The sequence below is a fragment of the Antechinus flavipes genome, chromosome 2 (assembly GCF_016432865.1).
Source record: "Antechinus flavipes isolate AdamAnt ecotype Samford, QLD, Australia chromosome 2, AdamAnt_v2, whole genome shotgun sequence".
NCBI lineage: Eukaryota > Metazoa > Chordata > Mammalia > Dasyuromorphia > Dasyuridae > Antechinus > Antechinus flavipes.
Window position 1 is genome coordinate 192,639,691 of NC_067399.1, and position 15,924 is coordinate 192,655,614.

General features: G+C 33.0%; 1 protein-coding gene across 12 annotated transcripts in view; it reads right to left on the minus strand.

The window, feature by feature from the left end:
• The window catches only part of MYT1L (myelin transcription factor 1 like), a 692,774-nt gene that overhangs the window by 244,712 nt on the left and 432,138 nt on the right, over positions 1–15,924 (minus strand). The gene's annotated exons all lie outside the window — the stretch shown is intronic.

Here is a 15,924-nt window from a genome sequence, read left to right on the forward strand (position 1 = left end):
GGACTCTTAAAACCCCTCCTTAATTTTTTTTTTTGCCAATGGCCTCCTATGTTATTATGTACAATTCTTAGATGACAGAATAGTGAGGCTAAAACCATCATTATACCGTAATTGAGAACTATATACAATATGAACTCAACTTCAAAAACTACAACACACTGTACTTTCCTTAGAAAGCTCTATTACCTTTCAACTTCTCTTGGCTCCTCTGAGCACTCAAGGTGTCGAGAGGTTAGGTAACACAGAAGCCTTTAGATCTCAGAATAAAGAAAATCAACTCTTATTATTCCATTCCTTTCCTTTGCTGTTTTCTCTGCCTACTTTCACTGCCCCTAAATCCCTTGGGGAGCACACACAGTTCATTCAAAAGCATAATAAGCAATCTCATTGGTGAGTGAGGCTAATGAAGAGAGTCTAGAGCATCCCTGAATCATACATACATTATTTATGGAAAGAATATCTTCTAAGGTATTTACCCTTCCACCCCACCCCTTTCCTCCCCAGTGTTTTAGGAAAATGCATTCACTCACATATGAAGCATATCTCTTGAGATGTTAAATATAGCATGAAATAATACAGCCTTCCACAATGGCTTTATAATAATGAATGGATCTTTTCAAAACTATGGGATTATATGAATTGAGTTTATTTCTTTTTCTCAATGGAGAGAAGGTAGGGCAATTTTGTTTTAAAATGTCAAAAGAACCAGATATATTGATATGTGCTCATACGCATATGGTACACATTATGTGATATATAAAGTCACATCATCATTATTACTGTAACAATAACTTACATTTGTATAATTATATTATCATCTTATTTGATGACAGCTTGGTTAAGCACAAATCTTATATAATAAAGTAGTCAAATCAATAGGAGGGCATTTGCAATCTCTGGGATATTTGCAGGACATGGCGCAGCAGAATGGATCATAAGTCCATAAATTTAGGATCAGAAAAGATACTAAAGGTGATTTGGTTTAACCTCTTCATTTGAGAGATGAAGAATGAAGAAATTGGTTTTGTCTTCCTTTTTTTCCCTCACCTCTTACCCCAACGTTTCCCTACCTAATTGTGACCATATATGCTCCTGGAAGAGAGACAATAATGTCATAGTAGATACAAGAGCAGCTTTGCTCTGCTCTCTAATTCTTGTGTGACATTGGACATATCATTTTACCTTTCTGCATCTCAATTTTCTGAACTATAAAATGAAGGTATTGGGCTAGATGGCTTCTAATTTCCCTTGCAGTTTTAGATCTATGATTTATGATCTTTAAAATCATTAAATCCTTATTCTGATAGATACTAGCTGTGTAAGGCTAAGTCATTTATACTTTCTGGGCTCTAGGCAACTTTTTAAGATTCTAAATTATGTCAGGATTCACGAAAGGAGTTTCCATACTAGGACTTCTTTGCACAGATTAATTTTGAGTTTGGGATAAAAAAAATCTTGGAAGAAGTGGACTCTGTTCCAAATTTAGGGATATTTTCCTATTCCTGGCTGTTGGAGAGACATTGATGATTTGGCTGTTTTCTGCCAGCTAGTGGCCTCCTGTCAGACCAAACTTGAGCTGAAGAGGAAAAAAGATTGCAGGAAGTTAGGTAGACTGACAACTGTGTGCAATCAGGAAAAAAAGCACATGGCTTGTGCTACCAAAAAGCAAAGGAAAAATTGGCACAGGTTGTGTTTTCTTTTATAAGCCCTAGATGATATGGATTCAGAGGATTGGAAAGACCTCATGGAAGCCATGCAGAATAATCTCCCAACATCAGAAAGGGCCGTTCCTACCTCCCTGCAGGCAGAGAGGAGTCTACACTATTCTTCTATATCTCTAAGGAAGGTGATGACTACTTTTTTTGATTAGTAGATTCATAAATCTATGCTGTGAAGAAAAATTAGTTTAGATTCATAATAAAAACAGATTCTAATGTCTTTTTTCCAGCCTTTTCTACCTTTTCATCCAATTCTTTCAGCTGCTCGCATATGAGAAGAATAGGGGATCATAGTAAAAGTAGGAGTCAAAAGGGATATTTGCTCCTTGGATTGAGACCCACCCTTCTGTAATATATACTGAAAGAATTTTGAAAGGGAGTTATTTTGTATTTATTAAGGTTAGAAAATGGAAACAATACTGCTGTACTACTTGTTTGTTTCAACTAAATAGAGGCTTTACTGTTATGTTATACATAAGAGATGTGTGGGATAGTGGATAAAGGGCTGGCTCTGGAGTCAGGAAGTCTTGGCTTCATAGCCTGCCAGAGGCACTATATTATGTATATATAACACAATAAGAGTATATAACTCATAGAATGTCGATCTGCATGGGGTGGAAATTTTCATACCAGAAGTTTGTCACATTATAAAATCATAAGACTAATTCCTCAAATGATGAATATAGATTCCAATAAGTTGCAGCAAATTAGCATGTCACACCTCTGCACCCATAACTTTTTTTTTTTTTGGCAATATGTGCATACTGGGATTTGAGATTATGGAATACATTTCAGGGTCTAATGTTGGATAACATACTTTTGTAGTTAAAAAATTTTCCCAGAGGCTGCATTTTTGTAAGATGGGAGGAAATTTGTTTTTGGGCAAAGCAGTATAGAGGAAACAGACATCCTTGGATTTAGATCAGAAGACTTTGGTTAAAAACTTGGCCCTGCCTTTCCTTTGTAAGCTTGTGCAAATCATTTGTTTTTTCTTTGCCTAGATATCTTTATATGTAAAGTGAGCAATTTTGGTTAGAAATGCTCTAAGGATTCTTCTAGACCTAAATTTTATGACAGATAATATATACTAGAGACCAAATGGGGTCTAAGTTGTTTCTCACTAACTCTCTGCAAAGTGTTTAACATCTCCCCTATTACTTTGTCTCCTTTTTTGTGTCTTAAAGGGAAAAAAAAAACCAAACCAAAACAACAACAAAAAACCCATTTGATCTATGTTAAACAAAACATATTTTGCTTCAATATATATTTTGCCAATGCCTCAAAAAGTCATTTATTTCTAATAAAGTGGTCCAAGCATCAGATAAGAGTTCTGTTTCCCACCTGTGACATTCCATTTCTCAACTCTCAGCATTTTCCTTGGGTTTGGGAATCCCTCGAAGGAATGTTATTCTACCTTATGGTTTTCCTGGCTTCCTTCAAATCTTAACTCAAATCCTACATTCCATGGGAGGGCTTTCTCATATTTCTGTCATTCTAGTATCTTCTCTCGGCAATTCTATATCCAGTTTATTCTATACAAATCATGTTTCTATATATTTATATATTTCTAAACATTTATTTTCAAATCACTTTTTGTCTCCCTTATTTATACCCCGTGTTTAGCACAGTGACTGGTATATAGTAGATGCTTAAAAATTTCTGTTTACTTGACTTGATACTAGGAATGACCTCTAGTGTATATCACTATAAGTGGTTGCTAATTTTTTCATTATGTATCAACAGACTATGGTTACACTGTACAGATACATCTCCAAAGAACTTCTCAACATATCAACATCTCTCTCAAAAAACAAACAAACAAACAAGTAAAAAAAAACTAGAGTAGCTCTACTACAACTTTTGCATACCCATTTTTGGGACTTGCTCAAACTTACAAAGAACAATTTGCACCAAATGTCTGTCTGTCTCATTGTACAGATGGGTCAACTCTGTTTTTGAAATTTTCATGTACATATCATACTCCTCACTCCTGGCAAAATGAAATCTATAAAGTTTTGCCATTGATTGTATCATGGATATACCCAACCCAGATGGTGGTAGTAAGAAATGACCTATGGTTTTTTGGAGGAGTAAGCCCTGAATGATAGCTACTCTTTGACAGTCACACACCAATTTCTGTTATATGTTTTAGAGCTCTCTTTGATCATTAATCAAGAAATCAGACAAAAGAGCATATTGCTAAATTTAGACAGCATCCAATACAGACCTCTAATATAGTATAGATTCTCTGTCAGTACATTTATTTATGATTTGCAATATTCCATTTGAAAATCCCCTATGTTTTCTCTCTCTCTCTCTCTTTTTTTTTTTTGTAGTAGAAAATTAGTTTGAGAAAATATTTAGAGGAAATAATGATGCTTTATCAAAATATTAAAAAAATCTTTTAAAATACAATTTATCAAAGTATTTTCTAAAATACATTATTATTTATTATATAGTTTTAGATAGAAGTGTTATTACATAGTAGTCATGTAATCCCTTATAAATATGCATATGGACATATACATAGACATACATATACAAATTTATAAAGATTGTTATTATTTAGTCATTTTCAGTCATGTCTGGCTCTTCATATTCCATTTAGGGTTTTCTTGGCAAAGAAACTGGAATGGTTTGCCATTTTTTCCTCCAGTTATAAGGATTAGCAATCACTCATTATGATAGAATCTAGAGATCACTCTAGAAGTCAAGAATTGCTTATTAAATGCCTACTACATACTAGGAAGAAATATCTATCTATATTTGCATCCACATCTATATTGATATTTATTTATATACAAACATTATATATACATACATACATATATATATATATACATACGTATATGTATACATTTAAGAAATTTGAACTGAAACAGATCCAAGAATCACTGAGTCTAATTTTATCTTATTGATGAAGAAACTGAGCCACACAAATATTAAATGATTTCCCAAAGGTCATAAAGTAGCGGAGGAGATTTGAAACCATCTTGTGATTCCAAATCTAATTTTCTTTCCACTGCCTCAATGTATGCATCTTAAATGTATTATTCTGGAACTGATGAAATATGTTTGTCTATCTATGTATATGTATACATATGCATGAAGTATGTGTATATATGTATATTACCTATATTGTATGTAGGGTTTAGATCTCGATTTAATTAATATGGGGAATTCTCCTTATAGGAATTCCTTCCACTCATGCAAGTGAGTAAATTGTCAATAATTTCAGTCTTTCAGAGTTTCCTAGGGCATTGAGAAGTTAAACAGCTTTCTCACAATCACATAGCTAAAAGTATCAGAGACAGGCTTTAAACTCAAGTCTACCTGATTTAACTTTGGTCTTCTACCCACTAAACCATGCTTTTTTACACGCATGAAATAGAATGTAAATAATTTAATATACTTTTACAAAGTTTTTCCTTAGGAAAATGTCCAGTGGCTAACTATATTACAATTTAAAACAATAATAAAGGTTAGCTTGATTCATTCCAAAATAAAATGGTACCTATGGATTGGATCCCAATATTCATATAATTAGCATGAACATGCCAAGGGGGAAATGCTAACAACTAGGGATTCCACTTGATTGGGCTCTCCAGTTCACACAAATGCCTTGGTGGCTTTCAAATTTCTGCACAGTGTGCAACTTTGCTCTGCTATCAAATTAATGTTGAAATATGTATGCCCTAACTTCTGATTTATAATATCAGTGACAAATACTAAAAAGGACAGGCATGCCATAAAGTTTATGGATGGAGTGATGGCATGCACAATGATGTCTCATAAAGAATAAAAGGGGGGGAGTTATTTATTCTTGTGGATTCATGAACTAAAATACAGATAGACTGGCTGTGTAGCTGCGTGCATGGAATTTTTCATAAATATCCCACAGTGCACCCTGTTGTACAGCAGCCATACATTAATTAGAGCATTCGGCAGACACTGCAATGTGTTACAGTCACCCAAGTGAATCTTCATTTTTCACATGCAGGGGCTTACTAATTAAAATCAGCTTTGCAATTAAATGTGGAAAATTGTGTTAAACTTTCAAGCGTGGTTAAGAAAAAAATGTAATTATTTTTAGGGTATTTTATTTTGATGCAAATGAATTTTCCCTCAAAGTAAAACTGGTAAAAGAGAGGTATGATTCTCTCTCTCTCTCTCTCTCTCTCTCTCTCTCTCTCTCTCTCTCTCTCTCTCTCTCTCTCTCTCTCTTTCTCTCTGTTTTGTATTATAGATGCTCTTCTCAGTTGCAAGTTGCAATGCTCCCCTATATCTCTCTGCCAGTACCTGGCTCTGTTCCAATGCTTTTAGTGAGTGCTATCTGTCAAGGCATGAATAATACAGCCCCTAGGCTGTTGGCAGAATCCAAATGAGGCATACATCAGGAAGCAGGCATTCGGCTTCAGCTCCAGAACATGCTCTTGTGAAGACAGGCAATTATTCACCCGAGGCTGCAGCCATGGCAATCATACTGGTGGGTGAAAAGGTATAGGAAATGAAAAAAGGAATTTTTTTGGAATAAGAAATATGGCATAAGCCAGAGCAAATTCAATAATTTTTTTAATGAGAAAAATCTATTTGCTCCCATGTTTGAAGATTTTAATTTTAAAGTTTTAATTTGAATTTTTGAGAGCTCATTCTTTTTCAAATGGGGAAAGACTCACATATAACAAATGGGATATGCAAACAAGTCATCCAACTCCATGGTTGTTTCCTTTGGTCAAGATGCCAAAGCTAAAGGATACTTTGAAGATAGTAAAAAACAAAAAAAAAAACAAAAAAAACAAAAACAAAGTAGATTTTAAAATTTTGTGGTCAATAAACTAATAACGTCTTTTTTTTTTTTTGAAAGGGGGAAGCAAAGCTCAAGCATCAGTGCAAGATGAACTTATGGATGATAATATAAATATTTCCAGAGTAATATAAATATAGACGGTTCATTTAAAAAAACCTACAGAAATATGAATTATCAAATTTCCAAAATCTTTACTAGAAATCTTCTAATTTGATGGGGGGAAAGACTAACATAGAACTGCTGATGTGAAAAAAAATATTTCTCCTGATAGACATTTCTATTATCTTTTTGTCCTGTAGATGTTTGTGTTTGGGGGCTAAATGCAAAAACTACTGTTTAGAAAAGGGAAAAGATCTAATTAATTTCTAACTTCCTGGGTGGAAAGTACATCATAATTGCATTTGAATAGGAAATATTAGATTCTGCCATGTTTTAATTTGATTTTATTCTTTTTGCAAAGATGGTGATTATTTCCATTTTTGATTTTTATTGGAAAGATTTCAAAATATAGAAATAATGAGATCATATCCGTTAAGTTTGGCTAAGATCACAGAATGACAGATTTTTTTTTAACTAGATAGGACCTTAGAGATCATCTGTTTTTAAAGACTTCATTTCACAGATGAAGAAATTGAGATCTGAAGAGGAGAGGTGATTTGCTCAACATCACACAGACATGAAATAGAAGAGCAGGAATAAGCAGATGCTAAAATCACACGTAAGAAACTTATGTCTCCTAAAACTAATTTTAATTTGGGTTTTTCTAAATCAAGCCGTAAATTAGGAAAATAAATTGTTGAGGGGATCTGTAAAAATAAGTCAAGATTTTTTATCTTAAGCAGATATTTCAGAAATGCTTTTATATTAAAGACTTTTCCATCACAAGCCTGAGTATCTGTGTATTTGTTGTGAGAGAATGAGTGGCACAGTCAATAGAATGCTGGTTTGGGAGTCAGGAAGATTTAAGTTCAAATCCAGTCTTAGATATTACTAGCAGTCTGACCCTCAGCAAATTACTCAATCCTGTTTCCTTCAATTTCTTTATCTGTAAAATGAGTTGGAGAAAGAAATGGCAAAGTACTCTAATATCTTTGTCAAGAAAACTTCAAATGGTGTCATGAAGAATCAGATATAACTGAATAACAACAACCATTGAGTAGATGAACCATATGTAAGCCATTTTATAGGAAAGTTCTATTAGAAAACTCTCAGTAGACATTAAATTCTACATTTTCATGGTGTTGAATGTAGAATGTTGGAATATCTATAATAAATGCCATCAGCTGGTTTATTTGGATATTTTCAGGTTCTACACATTTAATTAAAAGCAGATTAGACTTGCAGCAGCATATTATTATTATCATTTGCACATTTGCTTCAGTTTTTATAATTAGACAAATTTACTGGTCTTTAGTAGTCTGATGTTTCCAAAAACTTTGAGTAGGGTATGTGATGTTAAGTTAAATTCTCATTTTAGAGATGAGGAAACTAAGGGTCAAAGGAATGACTTGCCAAAAGTTATTTTGCTAGGAAGTGTGAAAGGCAGGACTCAAATCTATGTCTTCAAATGCAAAGTAGATGTTCTTTCCCTATATCATGTTGCTTCCTTAGAATTAATTAGTTAAAATTAATTAGTGCAAGTATCTATACATATTAGGCTTGATTGGTCTCTTGTTTGTTTGTTTGTTTGTTTTTGTGGTGAGGTCTACTTTATAGATAACTTTAATCTCAGTCTCCTCATCCAGTAAAATGAAGGGTGAGGAAGTAGGGATACTGTGGAGAAAGCACTAGATTTTGAGTAACTAATTTTGTCACTGTAGAATAATCACTTCTCTGTGAACCTCAGTTTCCTCACCCGTCAAACTGGCTGTCCTTTAATATAACATCCAACTCCAAATCCTATGATTAATGAGCTTTAATTTCATGACACCTTTATGACTCCTCAACAAAGGAGAGGAGTTGACAGTAAAATTCAGCAGACAATCTACAAGGAATGGATGTTTGTTCAGAAGACTCTATCTTATTAAGTTCATTACTTTCTAACCTACAATTCCTCTGTGAGAAATGCCCCTAGGAAACAAGAATGGAGGACATAGGTTCTCATCTTCTGATCATAACCATTCTTTCTTCCTTAAGGGCATTTCCTATCAGCATTTCAAATGTAGCTTGAATATTGAGTAGGAGACATGGCTGGATACTCCATTATTAAAGGTCCAATACCTACTAACATCTCCAGGAGAGAAAAACAAACATCAAATTCATCAACTGACACTCTGATTATACATTTTGGGAGTTTATTAATGTGTTAGTAAGACACTTGGCCTTGATTACAGATGTCAGTCCACAAAATTTTTTTGACACTAAATATGAGTTCTTGCTATGAGATGTGGGGAAATTAAAACACTAACATTGACCCAAGGGTAAAAGTTTTTAACTAAGACAGAAGATCTTACCTAAAATACACCAACAATTAATCTTAGCTAAACAATGATAAATAGACTCTTAGTAAGAAACATGTCATAGGATAATGAAAGGAACATTGGATAGGAAATCAGAAAAGGTGGAAGATATTACTCATGGAAGCTGGAAAATGTTTCTAATATGTCTGAGCCTCAGGTTTTTTTATTTATTTAAAAAATGGGGACAAAAATTGTTAAATCACCAATTTTATAGAATTATAGGAAAAATACTACATATGTGGTGTTTTTATCATTACTCTAAATGCCTGGTTTTTAAAGCTTTTCTTCTATATTGTAAATTAATTTAGGTCATTTAAAATAGCTACATAAACACATACATGTATATACATATATTATATATATTATATAAAACATTGTTTTATCAAACACATGTGGATTATACTACATCTTAGGATAATAATTAACCTTCAGTTACTGTTAAGGAATCAAAAACTACTATTATTCAACAATCTCTGCCTTCTATCCCTTATCCCTTCCCCCCCAAACCCAAACAATAATAATCTAACAATCTCGCATCTTTACCATAGAAGTATATCTTTGGTTGGAAAGATGTGTTAATACAATTACATGACATTTTATGGAGATAAAGGATATGGTATAATAGGATAAAAGAAAAAAAAACTTGCACAAGGACAAAATAAGGAATAACATGGCTTAACAAAAGTTCAAATGGAGAAAGATCTGAACATTTTGATACTGTGGTTTACCCTCTTTTCTAGGCTTCTGTAACACTGCTATCTTTTGGTTCTTCTATTTCTCAGAACATTTCTTCAGTTTCTAAGTGTGACCCTTCATCTTGGGTATTCCCTGAAACTCTAACCCGGGGTCCTCTAATCTTCTCTCTCATTGTCAATATCATCATTTCCCATGGGTTCAATGATCATTCCCAGGCAGATGATTCTCAGATTTATTTATCTCTAACCTCTCTTCTGAGTTACTGTCTCATATCCATAAACTTTATTTTGGTCCTCTAAAATTGGATTATTAGATGTATTCCAGAGGAGAACTCATTTTCTTCTCTCAAACCTTTGAAGCCCCGAACATCCCTATTACTGTTGAGGGCACCACTATGCACCACTATCTTTCTAGTCAGTCAGGAAGATTAGAGCATTCTTCCTATCATCCTCAACTCCTCACTTTTAGTCATCCTATATATTCAATCTGTTGCCAATGTTTGCCATTTTTATCTTTACAACATGTCTCATAAAAGTTCCCTTCTCTCTATTAATTCAGGCACCATACTCATCACCTCCTCTTGGACTATTTGTAATGGTTTCATGGTTGGTCTGCCTCCTCAAATCTCTCCCTGATCAAATCCACCAAATGCTGAAATACAAATATGACTATATCATCTCTCTGATTAATAACCTCCAGCAGCTCCCCATTACCTCCAAGATCAAATGCAAACTCCTATTTTTGACATTTAATGGCCTTAAGAACTAGGTCCTTTCCCATCTTTTTATATTTTATTCCATTATAGAATCTAGACACTGCCATTCCAGAGGTTCTTTGCATATGGCACTAATATTCCTGGCTCTGTTCCTTTTTAGTGATTGTGTCATTATTTCCTGGAATTGTCACTCATCAATCTTACCTTCAAATTCCCTTCAAGATTCAGCTCCAATTTTATCTTCTGTAGGAGGGCTTTTCAAGTCCTGTTCTTCCTACTCCCACCATGCTAATAAGATCACTTTCTCTTTAAAATTTATATATTTCATAGGCACATTATTATTGTTATTATTGCTAATTTTTATCTTCACATTTAGGGTATAATAAGCATCACGAAGAAGGGTGGTGCTTTTGTCTTTCTTTGTATCCATAGTACTTCAAACCTAACTCAATAGCTTCATTTTAGGGTTGAGGGTAAGAAGAAGGGAACTTGCCCAAATGTTAAAATGTGAGGAGATTTGTAAATATATTCTAACTCCAAAATTAGTGCTTTTTAAAAATTCAATGTAAACAATAATATGGAATGATGAAAGGCAGTGTCCAGAAAAAGGTGGTGATAATCCCACTACATCCCCCTGCTTGTCAGATAACTTCTGAAATATTGTGTCCAGCACTCTAAGTGTTCTACAAATGATGTGACAAAGACAGCCAATGGACTTAAATCATGCCATAGAGAATTTAATAAATATGTATTTATTGTCTACTATGTATCAGTCACCACATATCAAATTGAAGTCATAGACCAAAATGACCTTCAAAAAGGTGATATTTTACTCAGGGAATACAATATTTGTTAAATAAATAGAATACACATAAAACTGAGGACAGAGGAAGTACTAGAAATAAAGGGATGGATGCTGAGGTGTCACGGAAGTGATACTTGAATTGAACACTGAAGGAAGTTGGGGCAGCTGGAGAGATCACCTGCCCTGGACTCAGGTGGACTTAAAGTTCAAATTTGACCTCAAATACTTCCTAGCTGTGTGATCCTGGGCAAGTCACTTAACCCTTTTTGCCTCAATCCAGTATCTTTGCAAAGAAAACTTCAAAAGGGGACACAGAAAGATTGACACAACTGAAAAATGAATGAATAATAGCAGCAATAAAAAGGACTTTGAGAAGCAAATATCTATCCTTTGCAGTGTATTTCAGGCAAGGGAAATGTCTAGTATGAATGTACAGAGTTGGTAGATGAATTGCTAAGTTTGGGGAATGATAAGTAATTTGTCTGAAACATACAGTTCATGAAAGAAAATAATAAAGTGAGAAGTAGGTAGGAGTCAGATTGTGAAAGGCTTTTAAATGCTATGATAATTAACTTATACTTTCTCCTAGAGGCAATTGGGATCCATTGAAAGTTTTTGAGCAAGGGAATGGGAACTAGGGATATTCAACTTGAAGAAGAGAAGACTCAATTAAGACAGGAGAGTAGTCTTCAAGTTTTTGAAGGGCTGTCATATTAAAAAGGGATTAATCATATTCTGCTCTAGGGTTTTGAGTTACATGGAGACAAGTTCTGGCTCTATGCCAAGAAAAAATTTAAATCATCAGAGCTGTCAAGCAATGGAATGAGTTCTTTCCAGTATGTCCACTGCCATTTGAAATATTCAAGAAGAAACTGGATGACCGCTTATTAAGGATGTATTTGTTTATGTAGTATATAGCATGGTAAGAAAAGCATTGATTGGATTTTGAATCAGAAAATTGGGTTTCAAATCTGTTTCTGCTTTTTATTAGATATGTGATCTTGAGCAACTTATTTCATCTTTTTAAAGATATGGTTCTCTCATCTATAAAGTGGTAATAGTCATAATTGTACTATTTAATAAGTACATTTGTTATTTGAAAGTTAAATGAGGTCATGTATATGAAATATTCTGCATTAAATTTAAAGGAACTAGGCTCATATTCTGACTTTGCCATTAAATATCTTTTCAAATTTAGGCAAGTTGCTTCCCTGCTGTGTGCTTCAGTTTCTTCATATACAAAATAAGAAAACTGGATTAGGTGAGCTTTATATTATCTCCAGTTTTAAATTTATGATTGTAAGACATGTCATCATTATTAGTTGGCAGAAGAAAATTGGAAATTAGACTAAAAGTTGGACTAGATGACTTTTAAGGTCTTTTTTATTTCTATTATTCTATAATTCAGAGTAGATAAAAAGATTATTTTACATCATGAACCTGACTGTATAAGCTTTAATTCCATATGATTTTTTTAAAAAATGTAATTTTTTATTCATTTCATCTTATAAGAATGCATGATTTTTATTTGTTGGGGCCTTTTAATGAAAATTATGTGTATGTGTGTGTGTGTGTGTGTGTGTGTGTGTGTGTGTGTGAGAGAGAGAGAGAGAGAGAGAGAGAGAGAGAGAGAGAGAGAGAGAGAAAAGAGAGAGAGGCAGAGAGACCCAAATAGATTTTTAAAAAATGTAATACAGATCTAAAAGGAACATTGTTTTGATGAATCATCTCACTATTTGGATTTAAGAACTCACTAAAAGTAAAATTGATAGCTGTCTTCCCCCAAAAACCTACTAAAATGACTTAATATTTGTTTTAAAGTGAATTGTATTGCTCAGCTAAAATCTTTTACAGTGAAGAAAACAGTGACCTGTGGAGAAGAAATGTCTCATTCAAGGTCATATGACTTGTGATAGTAGAATCAGTATGGAAACCCAGAGAGTCTTCTTGCAAGTCCAATGGTTTTTCCACACAACATGCTGTGTCTCTTGGCTCACACATGTACTATTAGGGATATACATTTTTTCACCTTCTGGATACATAAATATATACACATACATATATGTGTATGTGTGTGAGTATATAATGTGTGCACATATACACATATATGTTGTTGTCCAGTAATTTTTCAGTTGTGTCTAACTCTTCATGACCCCATTTGGACTCTTCTTTGGCAAAAATATAGGATTGCAAGGTCACATAGCTAGTAAATGATTGAGGCAAGATTTGAATTCATGAAGATAAGTGTTCCTGATTTTAGGCTCAGCACTCAAACCACAGCACTACCTAATTGCTTCTTCCACCCCTCTCTCTCTCCCTCTTTCTCTCCCTCCCTTTCTTTGTCTCTCTTTATCTCAGACATATAATACTAGTTAAAATTCTCCAATAAATAAAAAGTATGCAGGAAATAAAAAAAATCCTTTAATAATCCACTAGAAGCTCAATGTAATTCTCCTGTGAAAAGAAAAAAAAACAACAAAATAATAGAATTTGCTTTGTAAAGCATCTTAAATGTTATTTAGTACAACTCTTTCATTTTATATATGAGAAAACTGAAGTTCATGTTGGGTACCTAATTTGTCTAGGGCCACACAAAGAGTTGGGGCAGAAACAGATTGGAATTAAGGTGTTTTTTTTTTTTTATTTCTAGGCCTATACCTTCTTTTTATTTTTTTAAAGTAAAGTAAAAAAAATATGAAAAATTATTTTTCATATGATTTTATGAGCATTTCAGGATCTAGAAGTAAAGCTGTGTGTTAGCTTTTATTTTTTCTGTTTTCAATGTTTTGTCCATTTTTAACAATATCAACTTGCAATGATCTACTTCAACCTCTCCCTTTACCAGGAAGAATCTCTGTTTGTAATAAATAGGTGTAAATTAATAAAACAAATGAAGACATTGTTAGTAAAATGTATGTTTTAATCCACACCCATAGTCTGCCACCTCTCTTTTGAGAAGTATAAGGTTTGCTTTACTATCAGTCCTTTGAAGGCATGATTAGTTAATAAATTTCTCAAATTGTGCTCTTTCCATTATACTCTAATGCATCTGTCAGCAATTCCTATTCAAATTAATTAGAAGCCTATTAATGGGATGTAATCTGACTGGTGTATTGATAATCACAATAGCATAAACAGAGAGAAACTTTAACAACTAAAAAAATGGGATTTTTTTTGCATATGTTTCTAAATTTACATGCATTTGTGAGACCTCAAGATTTCATCTAATTAGCAGGTCTAAGATTCAGACTGAATACCAACAAACCAGAATCATGCTTCAACAGCAAGAAGCAGAATTACCATTTTATAACTACACCTATCTTAACCTTCCTTATTTTTATTTTTATTGCTTGTTTTGTTTATTTGGAGTAAGATGTCTATAACATTTCATATGTATATACACTCTCATACACAACATTCAGATCAGGTGTACACTCACATAAATAAGTATACAGTTTGGCAGAGACTGTGTAAATGTTAAAAATAGCAAAATGGAAACTGAACAAATTTTATTTGTGAAACAATTCAAATTTTATCTAATTAATAAAATATTTTCACAAGTCATGTGAAATTTTTTTGTATACATTGCCTTATTATTCAACTATAGATTGTATTCAGCTGCTGATTGGCCAAGAAAGCATAACAGGAAGACATATACCACACATTAACTAGATAACTGCTTTATATTCAAAAGGAAATAAGCAATGGTGCACTATCCATTTATGTAAAAAGTGCGGTGTGTTCTTATAAAGTTATCTAAATAATTTAAAAACTTGATTTTATCTACATTATTCCTGAAAACAAAAGTGAGCTACTTTTTCTTAATTTTAAATTTCTTAAATTTAGATTTCTTAAATTTTATTTATTTAATTTTACTTGTTCTTGTCAAATATCAGCCATTGTGTGACAAACCAGACGCACTTTCCTCCTAATTTAAAATTTTCTTGCTTCCTTACAATATAGCACAGCAATTAATTTTCAAGTAATTAACAATTCTGTCCCTTAATATTCCTGAAGGAGAATCAAAATAATTATTTCCTTTCCATTACATAGTTCTAGAAAGGAAATGTTTATTTGATGCTTAAATAAATTTGCTTTTGTTAGTTTGGGGTGATTGTCAACTTTGGTTTTCCTAAAAGGAATATAAACTGTATTTATTATTAACCTAATTCATGTTGAATTTTCACTTAAATTTTTCTTTTTTTTTTGTTTTGTTTTGTTTTCTTCTTGTTTTGTTTTGTTTCTGGTTTTATTATTTCATATAAATGGGGAACTTGACATTGAAATTCCCATTAAGGAGGACAATATAATTTTTTTTATGATTTGTAGGTTTGGGGAGTTGTTTGGAGGCACTGAGAGACTTGGTGACATATAGCTATATGTTACAGTAGTTATAGTCACATAACTAGTATGTGACAAAGGGAAGATTTGAACTCAGATCTTCCTAACTTCAAGGTCAGCTTTCTATTTTCCTGCACTAATTCTCTTTTTCTCTTAAATGGTTGAAAGTAGATATACTCAAAAAGCACATACAAATCCACAATAAATGTCATGACATCTTGGTAACAATTAAGAGTGGTCATACTGTCTGCCATTTATTTTTCTAGGCCAGTTTTCATAGAAACATTGGTGTTCAACCATATTCTTGCATGTCAAATACTCTCAGCCATCATAACCAAAACTTAAATTCTGAAGGTTATCTAACAGAGGATAGTTATGATTTC